Source organism: Callithrix jacchus, chromosome 8 (genome assembly GCF_049354715.1).
Source record: "Callithrix jacchus isolate 240 chromosome 8, calJac240_pri, whole genome shotgun sequence".
Classification (NCBI taxonomy): domain Eukaryota; kingdom Metazoa; phylum Chordata; class Mammalia; order Primates; family Cebidae; genus Callithrix; species Callithrix jacchus.
The window spans coordinates 2,842,904-2,857,607 of NC_133509.1; positions in this window are offsets into that span (position 1 = coordinate 2,842,904).

Consider the following 14,704-nt stretch of genomic DNA (forward strand, 5'->3'; position numbering starts at 1 on the left):
GCTGTTAGGGTGGCAGCCAACACTGCTGCCAACAGTCATTTTAAATTCTATGTTTGTACCACGATTTAATTAAGCAATCTCATGTTAAAGGATATTTAAGTTGTTGATAATTTTACACTGTTATAAAGAAAGCTGCAATGAACATATTTTAGATTTTTTTAAAACTTTAAAATTTTTCTCCAAGATAAATTCCTAGAAAATTTTTGTATCAAAGCTAATTTTTAAGGTTTAAAAAAATATATATTACCAAGTTGCAATCCAAAATGTATATGCAAATAAAAGCTCTCGAAAACAATCTAAGAGCATCCATTTCTTCACACTTTCAAGAATGTTAATTGGTTTTACCGCTGCTTTAAATATTGGAAAATATAAGTAAAAATTATATAACTGACTTCTTTTAAGGCTTAATTTTTAAATTACAAGAGCAAAAGTTGCTTATTGACAAAAATGTAATAGTCCAAATATGTGAATAAAGGAAAAAGCAAATATCCTTTCCCTCTCCCACTGCCCTTGCTCTCACTCCCTAGAGGCTAACAATTTTTTTTTTTTTTTTTGAGATGGAGTTTCGCTCTTGTTACCCAGGCTGGAGTGCAATGGCGCGATCTCGGCTCACCGCAACCTCCGCCTCCTGGGTTCAGGCAATTCTCCTGCCTCAGCCTCCTGAGTAGCTGGGATTACAGGCACGCGCCACCATGCCCAGCTAATTTTTTGTATTTGTAGTAGAGACGGGGTTTCCCCATGTTGACCAGGATGGTCTCTATCTCTTGACCTCGTGATCCACCCGCCTCGGCCTCCCAAAGTGCTGGGATTACAGGCTTGAGCCACCGCGCACGGCCGAGGCTAACAATTTTTAACCAGTTAACAATTTATTAATTCCACAATTGCCAGGACTTTTTCTATCTTGTTCTTTTCTGGATCACTAGTTAACAGCCCAGTTTTTGACATATACTACATTTAACAAATGTTTGTAAAAATAATATTATACCTTCCACTGTTTTCTAGAACTTGACCTTTTTCACCCAATAGCATACTGTCAATACCTTTCTGTTCTTTAATTATATATGTATTTATATATATTTGCTTAATTTTTTAAAAATATAGGAAGAGTGTTCCACTGTATAGATGTAACACAGCTTATCAAACCCCGTACTTAGAACATCCCGTATTTTTACTATTATAAGCACCGTTCAAATGAGTATCATTGGAAGTATATCTTTGTTTTGTAGTGAAAATATTTCTGGGAAACTTTACATGCAAATATTTAAAATATTTCCCAAAACATATTCAAGGTCAAAAGATCTGTGCCAAATTGCTTTCCAAATTATTGCACCAATTCACATTTTTAACATGTGCTTCCCTATTCTCAAGCCAGCTTTTGATACCAAAATGTTTTTACCTTTTGCTAATCTGAGATATAAATTTCTTCTCATTATTTTAATTTTAAACATAGTCCCTTAGGCCGTAGTTTAACATTTTCTCATATTACTGGCCATTTGTATTTCATCTGTAAATTGCTCCTTTACATTCCTTACCTATTTTCCTATTCGATTTGTTTGCCCTTTTATTATTTATCTCAGGGAATTACTAATATAGTTACCATTTGCCTACTGTATATTTTGAAATATTTTCTCCCCAGGTTATTATTTGTTAATTGTGGTATTTTTACCATACACAAATTTTACATATAAATCTATCTTTTTTTGGTAGAGTACCACAGTGACTTCACTGTTGTAACTTTATAATATAATGTTTTGTGGGGAAGCCCCTCACCAAAACTCTTTTCAAAAATATCTTCGCTTTTTACATTTCCAATTTAATTCACCAACATTCCCTGAAATTTGCTTCTCTTTTTATTCAAACTTTTGTGACCGGCCTCCCCCATCAAATCCTCCAATTCAAACATGTTTGAATCACCTTTAGTTCTTTCCTCTAGCTAGCTAGGAGTCTATCTCTTTAAGATTCCTCACATCTTGGGAGGCTGAGGTGGGTGGATCAAGAGGTCAAGAGATCGAGACCATCCAGGTCAACATGGTGAAACCCCGTCTCTACTAAAAATACAAAAAAGTAGCTGGGCATGGTGGCGCACGCCTGTAATCCCAGCTACTGAGGAGGCTGAGGCAGGAGAATTGCCTGAACCCAGGAGGCGGAGGTTGCGGTGAGCCGAGATCGCGCCATTGCACTACAGCCTGGGCAACAAGAGCGAAACTCTGTCTCCAAAAAAAAAAAAAAAAGATTCCTCACCCCTTTCCCGTCTTCACTGTCCCCACAGTCACCACTTGGCAGGCCTCATCACTTCTGAGTTACTGCAATAACTTCCTAACAGGTCTCCTGGTTTCCAGTTCTATCCTTCTCCAATCCATTTTTCACACTGATCAGAGATACTCTTCTTGAAAGAAAATCTTACTATGCTTGAAATTCCTTGGGGTGAAGTTTGAAGCCTTTAATTTATCATAACGATGTCCACCTACCACTTTAGTGTCTTTTTCTGCCTCCTCTCCTATAATTTCTTGCTGATTGTCTTCCTTTTTGCTTATGACTCTTCCTCCTGTCTGGAAACCTGTCCTTTACTTTCCCATCAGTCATCTCTGACAGCCCTAAAAACTCAGCTCAAGCTTCACTTTCTCCAGAAACATCCATTTGTGCTCTCACAGCATCTAGTGCACAGTGCTGTCATATACCCATCAAACCATCTAACACAAATGTCCACGGCAAGTTTATTCATAGTAACCCCTAACAAACCTAAACGTCCATCAACAATAAAACTGGTAAATAAATGTAGTTTGTTTATATATTGGAATGTTAAGCATCAATCAATAAGTAACAAACTACTGATACATAAAGTAACACAAATAAATCTTACAGATATAATGCTGAGTGAAGAGAAGAATATGCAATATACCATTCCCCCAGGCGTACTGGAAAACTTAGCAGGATTACATCAAACTGAAAAGCTGCTGCCCACCAAAAGAACTAAACAATAGAGTAAAAAGACAACCCTAAAGACTGGGAGAAAATATTTGCAAACAACACATCTGATAAGGGGTTAACATCCAAAACATATAAGGAACTCAAATAAGTCAATAGTGAGAAAACAACCTGATTTTAAAATGAGCAAAGAACCTGAATAGATATTTCTCAAAAGAAGACATACAAATGGCCAACAGGTATATGGAAAAATAATTAACCCACTCATCATCAGAAAAATGCAAATTAAAACTACAATGAGGCCGGGTACACTGGCTTACACATGTAATCCCAACACTTTGGGAGGCCGAGGCAGGCAGATCGCATGAAGTCAGGAGTTCGAGACCGGCCTGGCCAACATGATGAAACCCCATTTCTACTAAAAATACACAACTTAGCCAGGCGTGGTGGTGCATGCCTGTAATCCCAGCTATACAGGAGGCTGAGGCAGGAGAATCACTTAAACCTAAGAGACAGAGGTTGCAGTGAGCAGAGATTGCACCACTGCATTCCACCCTGAACAACAAATCCAGACCCAGTCTCACAAAAAAAAAAAAAACTACATTGAGATATTACTATCACCTCACCCTTGTTAGAATCGCTATTATCAAAGAAGAGAAAACATAGGAAGTCTTGACAGGGATATGGAGAAAAGGAAACACCTGTGCCCTGTTTGTGGGTAAATAAATTAGTATAGTTATAATGGAAAACAGTATAGCGGTTCCTCAAAAAATTAAAATATAAGTATCATATGATCCAGCCCACTCGTGTGTATATATACAAAGGAAATGCAATCAGTATGTCAAAGAGATACTGGCACTCCCATGTTCATTTCAGCATTATTCACCATAGCCAAGATATGAGATCAACCTAAAGAGCCAGGCATGGTGGCTCATGCCTGTAATCCCGGCGTTTTGAGAGGCTGACTCAGGCAGATCACTTGAGGTCAGAAGTTCAAGACAAGCATGGCCAACATGGCAAAACCTCATCTCTACTAAAGATAGAAAATTAGCTGGGCATGGTGGCCTGCACCTGTAATCCCAGCTAGTCAGGAGGCTGAGGTGGGAGAATTGCTTGAACCTGGGAGGCAAAGGGTGCAGTGAGCCAAGATTGTGCCTCTGCACTCCAGCTTGGGCAACAAAGTGAGACTTCGTGGCAATTGAAAAAAACAAAAAAGAAAAAACTCAATCAATCTAAGTGTCCCTCAAAGGATAAATGGTTAAAGAAATTCAGCCTTGGCCGGGCGCTGTGGCTCACGCCTGTAATCCCAGCACTTTGGGAGGCCGAGGCGGGTGGATCGCGAGGTCAAGAGATCAAGACCATCCTGGTCAATATGGTGAAACCCCGTCTATACTAAAAAAAAAAACACAAAAAATTAGCTGGGCATGGTGGCGCGTGCCTGTAGTCCCAGCTACTCAGGAGGCTGAGGCAGGAGAATTGCCTGAACCCAGGAGGCGGAGGTTGTGGTGAGCCGAGATCGCGCCATTGCACTCCAGCCTGGGTAACAAGAGCGAAACTCCGTCTCAAAAAAAAAAAAAAAAGAAAGAAAAAGAAAAAGAAATTCAGCCTAAAAAAAAGAAGCAAATCTTGTCATTTGCAGCAACATGGACAAACCTAGAGAGTGTTTTATGTGAAGTGAAATAAACAAGATGCAGAAAGGCAATTATTGCATGGTCTCACCTATATATAGAATCTAAGAGTCTGAACTCGTAGAAGCAGAGATTAGAACGGTAGTTGCTAAGGAGCGAGGGTTGAAGGTTGGGAGTAGGAAAATGTTGATGGAAGGGTACGAAATTTCAGTTAGGAGGAACAGGTTCAAGAGATCTATTGTGGAACATGGTGACTGTATTTAATAACATATTGCATACTTGAGGATTGCTGAGAGAGCAGGTTTTAAATTCTTATCACACAAAAGATAACTAAAATCTAATAATTCTATTAAAAATGGGCAAAAGATTTGAATAGACATTTATCAAGAGATACGCAAACGGTAAGAGGCATATGTAAACGTGCTCAACTTCACGGATCCTCAGAGGAATGCAAATCAAAACTGCAATGATCAGCACCATAGGAAAGGTTTAAAAAAATGCAATGAGATATCATCTCACCCTATTTGAAGTGGATTTGATCCAAGTCAGGCAATAATCAATGCTGGAGAGGATGTGGAGAAAAAGGAACCTTCATACACTGTTGGTAGGAATGGAAATGAATACAACTAGTAGGTAGGACAGTTAAACAATACCTCAAAGACTGAAAAGAGAGCTACCATATAATCCAGCAATCCCAATGCTGGGTATACACCCCAGAGAAAGGAAGTCAGTCTATTTCTTCACTCCCATGTTTGTTGCAGCTCTGTTCACAATAGACAAGATTTGGAAGTAACCCATGTGTCCATTATCAGATGAATGGATAAAGAAAATGTGGTAACTATACACGATGGAGTACTATTCAGCCATTAAAAAGAATGAGATCCTGTGATGTGCAACTACGTGGATGGAACTGGAGGTCATTATGTTAAGTGAAATAAGGCAGGCACAGAAAGACAAACATCACATATTCTTACTTACATATGGGACCTAAAAATAAAAACAACTGAACTCATGGAGCTGGAGAATACAAGGTTGGTTACCACAGGGTGGGAAGGGTAGTGAGGTGTGGTGAGGAGGTGGGTACGGTTAATGAGTACAAAAAAAATAGTTAGAAAGAATGAACAAGACCTAATATTTGATAAAACAACATAAGGACTATAATCAAAATTATTTAATTGTACACTTAAAAATAACTGAAAGACTATTATTGGATTGTTTGAAACACAAAGGATAAACGCTTTAGGGATGGATATCCTATTTTCCATGATGTGATTATTACACATTGCCTATATCAAACATCTCATATACCACATAAATATATACACCTACTATGTACCCCCCAAAATGTTTTTAATTAAATATTTTAAAAGATAACTGTGAAATAATGCATATGTTAATTAGCTTGATTTAGCCACTCCACAATGTATACGTTTCAAAACATAATATCATAAATATATATAATTTTTGTTTTATATCATAAATATATAATTTTTATCAATTAAAAATAAGAATAAAAAATGTAAATAGTCCAAACGCACCAAATTAAAGATAAAAGTTATCAGATTGAATAAAAAAGCAAGGCAATGATATAATATCTATAAGAAATGTACTTTAACTATAAAAAACACCAATAGGTTAAGTTTAAAAATAAAAAAAAATGTTAATCGTAACAAAAGAAAAAAATGAATGGCTATATTAATGACCAACAAACTAGATTTCAGAACAAAAATTGTTACTAGAGAGTTTACAAGGTCACTTTATAATGATAAAGGGGTCAATTAATCAGAAGGATATGACATTCTAAAAACATTATTCACTTAATTAATATGATCTTCAAAATATATGAGACCAACATTAATGGAACTAGAAGGATAAATAGAAAATTCACAACTCTAATAAAACATTTCAATACCCCCTCTCAACAATTAATAGACCAAGTCAGCAGCAAATCAGGAGTGACACAGGTTTTCCAAACATTAGCAACCAAGATGGCCTAAGTGACATGTACAGACAGGTCCACTAAACAGCAGAATACACATTATTTTCAAGTGCACAAGGGATATTTTATCAAGATAAACTATATTTCGTGCCACAAAACAAGTCACAATAAACATAATGGGATTTAAGTCATACAGAAAGCAAATTAAACCCAAAATAAGCAAAAAAAAACCAAAAAGGAATTAATAAATATCAGAGAGGAAATCAAAGAAATAAAATGAAATCAAAAACAGAAGAAACAGAGACACAATCAATGAAACTAAAAGCTAATCAGGAAATGTGGCTCATGCCCATAATCCAGGCATTTGGGGTGGCCGAGGCAGAAGGATCCCTTGAGCCCAGAAGTTCAACACCAGTATGGGCAGCATAGCAAGAGCCTGTCTCTACTAAAAATTTTAAAAATTAGCTAGATGGAGGCCGGGCACAGTGGCTCACACCTATAATCCCAGCACTTTGAGAGGCCGAGGCGGGTGGATCACGAGGTCAAGAGATCGAGACCATCCTGGTCAACATGGTGAAACCCCGTCTCTACTAAAAATACAAAAATGAGCTGGGCATGGTGGCGCATGCCTGTAATCCCAGCTACTCAGGAGGCTGAGGCAGGAGAACTGCCTGAACCCAGGAGGCGGAGGTTGCGGTGAGCTGAGATCGTGCCATTGCACTCTAGCCTGGGTAACAAGAGCGAAACTCCATCTCAAAAAAAAAAAAAAAAAAAGAAAAGAAAAAAAAATTAGCTGGATGGAATGGTCCACACCTGTGTTCTTAGCTACCTGGGAGGCTGAGGTGGGAGAATCACTTGAGCCCCAGAGGCTGAGGCTGCAGTGAGTTGTGATCACACCACTGTACTCCAGGCTGGGTGATAGAGCGAGACTCTGTCTCAAAAAAAAAAAATTAAAGAAAAAGGAAGCTAAACACTGGTACCATGAAAAGATTAATAATATTCATAAATTTCTAAATTGATCAGGAAAAAAGAGTGAGGACACAAATTACCAATGTCAGGAATCAGAGAGATGACATCAATGTAGATATCTACAGATATTCCAAGGATAAGGGAATATTACGAACTATCACAAACTAATATATATAACAATTTAGATGAAATGGACAGACACATCAAAGACACAAACTGCCAAAACCCATTCAAAAAGAAAGAGATAATATAAAGAGATAGGCCAGGCACGGTGGCTCATGCCTGTAATCCCAATGCTTTGGGAGGCCGAGGCGGGTGGATCACTTGAGGCCAGGAATTCAAGACCAGCCTGGCCAACATGGTGAAATCCTGACTCTAATAAAAATAAACAAAAATTAGCAGGGCATGATGGTGAGCACCTGTAGTCCCAGCTACTCAAGAGTTTAAGGCAGGAAGATCGCTTTGACCCCGGGAGGCAGAGATTGCAGTGAGCCAAGATCGTGTCTCGGAAAGTCAGACAGCAAAACAAAACAAAAATATGTGTATCTATTAAAGAAATAAAATGTTCAATTAAAAACCTTTCCACAAAGAAAACTCTGATCTAGATGGCTTTATTGGTGAATTCCACCAAATATTTAACGAATGTTACACTCATGAACATTTAATGAATAATTTTAATTCTTCACCAATTTCCAAAAATTGAAAAGGAAATACTTTCCAACTAATTATGTGAATTCTTCACTACCCTAATATCAGAACCAGACAGACACATAACGAAAAAAGAAATTTGCAAACCAGTATCCTTCGTGATCATAGACACAAAATGCTAAACACAATTTAGCAAATCAAATTCAACAATATTTTAAAAGGCTAAAACATCATAACTGAGTTAGATTTAGCCCAGGAATTCGAAATTGTTTTACTTTCAAAAAAACTGATATACGACATCATATAAACACAAACTTAAAAAGAAAAGTATATGATCATCCCAATAGACATGAATAAAGCCTTCGAAAAATCCAACATCAGTTTCTTATAAAAAGTCTCAGCAAACTAGGTATAAAAGGGAATCCTCAATCTAATAAACAGACAGGTATGCCTGCTCTCACCACCTCTGCTAAACATTTCTGCAGGCTGTGAGCAAGAAAAAGAAATTAAAGGCATGCAGGTTGAACAGAAAGAAGTCAGACTGTCGTTATTTGGAGTTATTATGACCATGTATGTAGGAAAGCCTGACAAATCTACAAAACAGGTACTAGAACTACTAATGAGTTTAGCAAGCATGCAGGATACAAAATTAATTTACTAAAAAAATCAATTGTATTTCTATTTACCACTAAGGAACAACTGAAAATTGAATATAGTAGTATCATTTATAATTACATTAAAAAATAGAAAATATTTAGGGATAAATGTGACCAAAGATGTAAGAATCCTGCATACCGGAAACTAGAAAACATTACTGACACCGATTAAAGAAAAATCGGAATAAATGAAAAGATATACCTTTTTCACGCTTCAGAGGCTCCGTACGGTTAAAATGTCGATTCTTCCCAATTTGAGCTGCATGTTCCTTTCCATCTCAAGCAGGTCTTTTCGCAGAATTTGACAGGCTGATTGTAGAATTCATATGGAAATGCAAAGGATCTACAATTGCCAAAACAGTTTTGAAAAAGAACAAAAAATTTAGACAGCTAATGCTACCTGATTTCAACACATATAGTAAAGCTACAGTAACCAATATAATGTGCTATTGATATAAAGATTGACAAAGAAATCGTTGGCACAGGATGGAGTTCAGAAATAAAACCATGCATACGTGTATAAACAACAGATTTTTGACAAAGGTGAAAAGGCAATTCAGAGGAAAAACTATAGTGTTTTGAACACATGGTGCTAGGACATGGGAAAAACAGATACAGTCTTGAAATGTAGAGAGTTTCACAGGGCACATCGGATTTGGCAGATTGGGCTACATAAAAATTTAGAATTCATGTATCAGAAAGAGAACCTAAAATAACTAAAAGCTATGCAACATCTTTTGAAGATAAGTTATATTTAAAAGATATACCATCAGGTCGGATGCCGTGGCGTGCCTGTAACCCCAGCACTCTGGGAGGCCAAAGCAGGTAGATCACATGAGTTCGCAACCAGCCTGGCCAACACAGTGAAATCCCATCTCTACTAAGAAATATAAAAAATTAACCAGGCATGGTGGTGCGTGCCTGTAGTCCCAGCTACTTGGGAGGCTGAGGCAGGAGAATGGCTTGAACCCGGGAGGCAGAGATTGCAGTGAGCTGAGCTCATGCCACTGCACCCCAGCCTGGGCAACAGAGTGAGACTCTGTTCAAAAAAAAAGTTAACAAAGGATTAAATTCCATAATCTATCAAGAGTTCCTGTAAAAGACAAAGAACATTAACAGACAAATCACAGGAAAAAAACATTAATTGCCAATAAACCTACAAAGAATTGTTCAACATCATTAATGATTAAAGAAGTCCAGGGCCGAGCGCGGTGGCTCAAGCCTATAATCCCAGCACTTTGGGAGGCCAAGGCAGGTGGATCACGAGGTCAAGAGATCGAGACCATCCTGGTCAACATGGTGAAACCCCATCTCTACTAAAAATACAAAAAATTAGCTGGGCATGGTGGCGTGTGCCTGTAATCCCAGCTACTCAGGAGGCTGAGGCAGGAGAATTGCCTGAACCCAGGAGGCGGAGGTTGCGGTGAGCCAAGGTCGCGCCATTGCACTCCAGCCTGGGTAACAAGAGCGAAACTCCGTCTCAAAAAAAAAAAAAGAAGTCCAAATTATTTTCCCACAATCTTATTATTGAAATTATTAAATGTTGAAAATAGTCCCCGAAACCCAGAGCAGTTACTTATTATGTTTTAGAAGTGGATTGTCACTTCTCATTGCTTCTCAGCCTTTCGGCTAAGATCAAGCATAGGGTGTCATTTCTCTAGAAACAGAAACAAAAACATGATCAGACTTATTCTGCTTACATTTGTCAAAATGGCCTTGAGAAAAGAATTATCAAAACACTGGATTTCCACGATCCACTCTGGCAACAACGGAGGCAAACAAGATAGGCCTCCAATCTTTGTCAGCTGTAATATATTGTCTCAGATTGACTGAAAGGCATATTTTCTCTTAATTCTAGGGAAGATGACTTACCTTTCCAAAGTGGTCCATCAGTGACATGCTACGCTAGAGACCTTGCATTAATTATTTTATTCAATCTCTACCACAACCCTGCAAGGTTTTCAAAGATGAGAAAACCGAAGACTCTATGCTAGCATTCCCCAAACTTTTCGGCACTGGGGGCCAGTTTCGTGGAAGACCATTTTTCCACGGGTGGGGAAAAAGTTTGTCCATGGCCCAGGGGTTTAGGACTGCTGCTCTACATAATCAGCCATATACTTCAGTGTCCAGGTTTCTTTCCACTGCACTCTAAAGAAAGGAGTTTTCTTCTAGGTGGGGGGCAGACCAAAGTGTGAAAAGGGCCCTAAAAGACACTCAATAGATCAAATGCATAATAATCAGTAAAAATTCCACATAAAATGCTGAAAACAATTATAACATCGCATATGTCTGTGATAAGCACTGATGTTGATGATGTTATTTGGTGCTACAATTTTAAAGTGACAAGGATGCTGGTGCTGGCAATAGAGAGACCTGGTCTCAAACCCCACCTCTGGTGCTTACCACTGGTGTATTCTTAATCAAGAACCTGATTCTCCACATTAAACTGATGCTTCACATTGTGCCTTTAGAATGCTATTTATAATCCTATGATTAAGTTAATCATCATTTGACTTGTGTGGGAGTTAGTTCCTAGGACTATCTTTTCAACCAATATTCAAAATTACGAGCAGCTATAAGGCAATCACTTTGTGTCACCGACAGCACCCAGAAAGTTACTTGTCCTTTAAGAGTGTAACACACATATTTATTAGATGAATATTTTATTAAACCCAAGACAAGATAGGTTGACAATAGTAAGAGTTGGCAAAGATATGGGAAAGCAATCTGGTTAGAACAATTTGCCAGTATTTCCAGCACAGTAAACAAAGTGCTATAAAGAATAACACCCAAATGTCTGCCCTAGTCCTTTCACACCTTACTTCATGCCTCCCCTACTCAGCACCTTGATCCCTTTATTTCAATCCTTTAGATTGAGAGAAAATGACTTAAAAACAGGGATTATGCTTTATTCTTCCTTGAATCCTCGGAAATAGCAAAATAAGGTGCTCAGTAGATGAGTGTCGAAGTGAACTGAACGGTGATTTTGAGAAGCTATAGATTATATGCAGAATATTCATCTCAAGAGGGAAAGCTAACTTTTATGTATTTTTGATTGTGACTCTTTTGTAAGCGGGGAAATTCTAAGCCAAAGACTGAAAAAAGCACATCATAAATCACGGTTCAGTCCATCCAAGCGCTGTTTTAATTTTAGCACAGCATGTGTTGAACTTCAGTGCTCTTGATTCACACATTTCCAATGCAAATATATCAAACTTTCGATTATTCACGGGCGAATTATCAAATTTGTAGATTATCCAGGCTTTTTGCTTCTTCTACTCCCTTCAACTACATAGACCCTTGGGCACCTTCACTATGCCTTTCACTCAGTGACAGGAAATCTGCTATCAGCCCCTACCACTTCAGCGGTCAATTAATTAAACATTTTGGTTCTATCCACATCCTTTGCTTTGAGCCACTTGTAATTCATCTCGCAAAGGTAAGAAAAAGCAATCATGTTCATAAATTACGAGCATTTTCAATTCAGGGAAAATTTATCCTTTTTTGTGATTTTCTATCACTACTAATACTTGATGTAGGTGTGAATATAATCTTTGATGCACATGAACACATACAACCCCAGTTGAATGTCAAAACCTTTAGAAAGAAAGAAAAAGACTTGCATAAGGAAAACAACGGGCAGGCTTTACGTGTGTGTCATATAGTGAGTGTATATGATTACACATACAGCCATGCGAGGAGATTTTTGTCATCATGCGATGGAACGTACTTACTGTAAGGGTTATTGTCTTGGGAGGTTTATTGCCGAGTTAAAAATGAGGAAACTGAGGCCAGCACAAAAAGATTAAATGCCAGTTTATTCAGCTCCCAGGTGACATTCCGTGGTGCCAGGGAAAAAGGCCAGGGAAGTCACACCCGACTACTCTGGGCATGGGGTTTTATAGGGAGTGAACGCGTTTGATTGGCTGTGGAGAAACAGGACGCAGACGTCACAAGCTGCTATAGGTAGGTAGGCGGGATTTGTGGACTGGGCAATGTGCTATTGGGCAGGTTTGGGCGGGGCTTTCCAAGGACGGGTGCGGAGTGCAGAGGGGACGTCCAAGGGCGGGGTTGAGTGCCGAGTGCAGAGGGGTCCAAGGGCGGGGTTGAGTGCAGAGGGGACGTCCAAGGGCGGGGTTGAGTGCCGAGCGCAGAGGGGTCCAAGGGCGGGGTTGAGTGCCCAGTGCAGAGGGGTCCAAGAGCGGGGTTGAGTGCCGAGTGCAGAGGGGTCCAAGGGCGGGGTTGAGTGCCGAGTGCAGAGGAGACGTCCAAGGGCGGGGTTGAGTGCGAGTGCAGAGGGGACGTCCAAGGGCGGGGTTGAGTGCCGAGCGCAGAGGGGTCCAAGGGCGGGGTTGAGTGCCGAGCGCAGAGGGGTCCAAGGGCGGGGTTGAGTGCCGAGCGCAGAGGGGTCCAAGGGCGGGGTTGAGTGCCCAGTGCAGAGGGGTCCAAGAGCGGGGTTGAGTGCCGAGTGCAGAGGGGACGTCCAAGGGCGGGGTTGAGTGCGAGTGCAGAGGGGACGTCCAAGGGCGGGGTTGAGTGCCGAGCGCAGAGAGGTCCAAGGGCGGGGTTGAGTGCGAGTGCAGAGGGGTCCAAGGGCGGGGTTGAGTGCCGAGTGCAGAGGGGACGTCCAAGGGCGGGGTTGAGTGCCGAGCGCAGAGGGGTCCAAGGGCGGGGTTGAGTGCCGAGTGCAGAGGGGATTTCCAAGGGCGGGGTTGAGTGCCGAGTGCAGAGGGGATTTCCAAGGGCAGGGTTGAGTGCGAGTGCAGAGGGGACGTCCAAGGGTGGGGTTGAGTGCCGAGCGCAGGGGGGTCCAAGGGCGGGGTTGAGTGCCCAGTGCAGAGGGGTCCAAGGGCGGGGTTGAGTGCCGAGTGCAGAGGGGACGTCCAAGGGCGGGGTTGAGTGCCGAGCGCAGAGACGTCCAAGGGCGGGGTTGAGTGCCGAGTGCAGAGGGGTCCAAGGTCGGGGTTGAGTGCCGAGTGCAGAGGGGACGTGCAAGGGCGGGGTTGAGTGCCGAGTGCAGAGGGGACGTCCAAGGGTGGGGTTGAGTGCGAGTGCAGAGGGGTCCAAGGGCGGGGTTGAGTGCGAGTGCAGAGGGGTCCAAGGGCGGGGTTGAGTGCCGAGTGCAGAGGGGTCCAAGGGCGGGGTTGAGTGCCGAGTGCAGAGGGGTCCAAGGGCGGGGTTGAGTGCCGAGTGCAGAGGGGATTTCCAAGGGCGGGGTTGAGTGCGAGTGCAGAGGGGACGTCCAAGGGCGGGGTTGAGTGCCGAGTGCAGAGGGGTCCAAGGGCGGGGTTGAGTGCCGAGTGCAGAGGGGTCCAAGGGCGGGGTTGAGTGCCGAGTGCAGAGGGGTCCAAGGGCGGGGTTGAGTGCCGAGTGCAGAGGGGATTTCCAAGGGCGGGGTTGAGTGCCGAGTGCAGAGGGGACGTCCAAGGGTGGGGTTGAGTGCGAGTGCAGAGGGGTCCAAGGGCGGGGTTGAGTGCCGAGTGCAGAGGGGTCCAAGGGCGGGGTTGAGTGCCGAGTGCAGAGGGGTCCAAGGGCGGGGTTGAGTGCGAGTGCAGAGGGGACGTCCAAGGGTGGGGTTGAGTGCCGAGCGCAGGGGGGTCCAAGGGCGGGGTTGAGTGCCCAGTGCAGAGGGGTCCAAGGGCGGGGTTGAGTGCCGAGTGCAGAGGGGACGTCCAAGGGCGGGGTTGAGTGCCAAGCTCAGAGGGGACGTCCAAGGGCGGGGTTGAGTGCCGAGCGCAGAGGGGTCCAAGGGCGGGGTTGAGTGCCGAGTGCAGAGGGGATTTCCAAGGGCGGGGTTGAGTGCCGAGTGCAGAGGGGATTTCCAAGGGCGGGGTTGAGTGCCGAGTGCAGAGGGGATTTCCAAGGGCGGGGTTGAGTGCCGAGTGCAGAGACGTCCAAGGGCGGGGTTGAGTGCCGAGTGCAGAGGGGTCCAAGGGCGG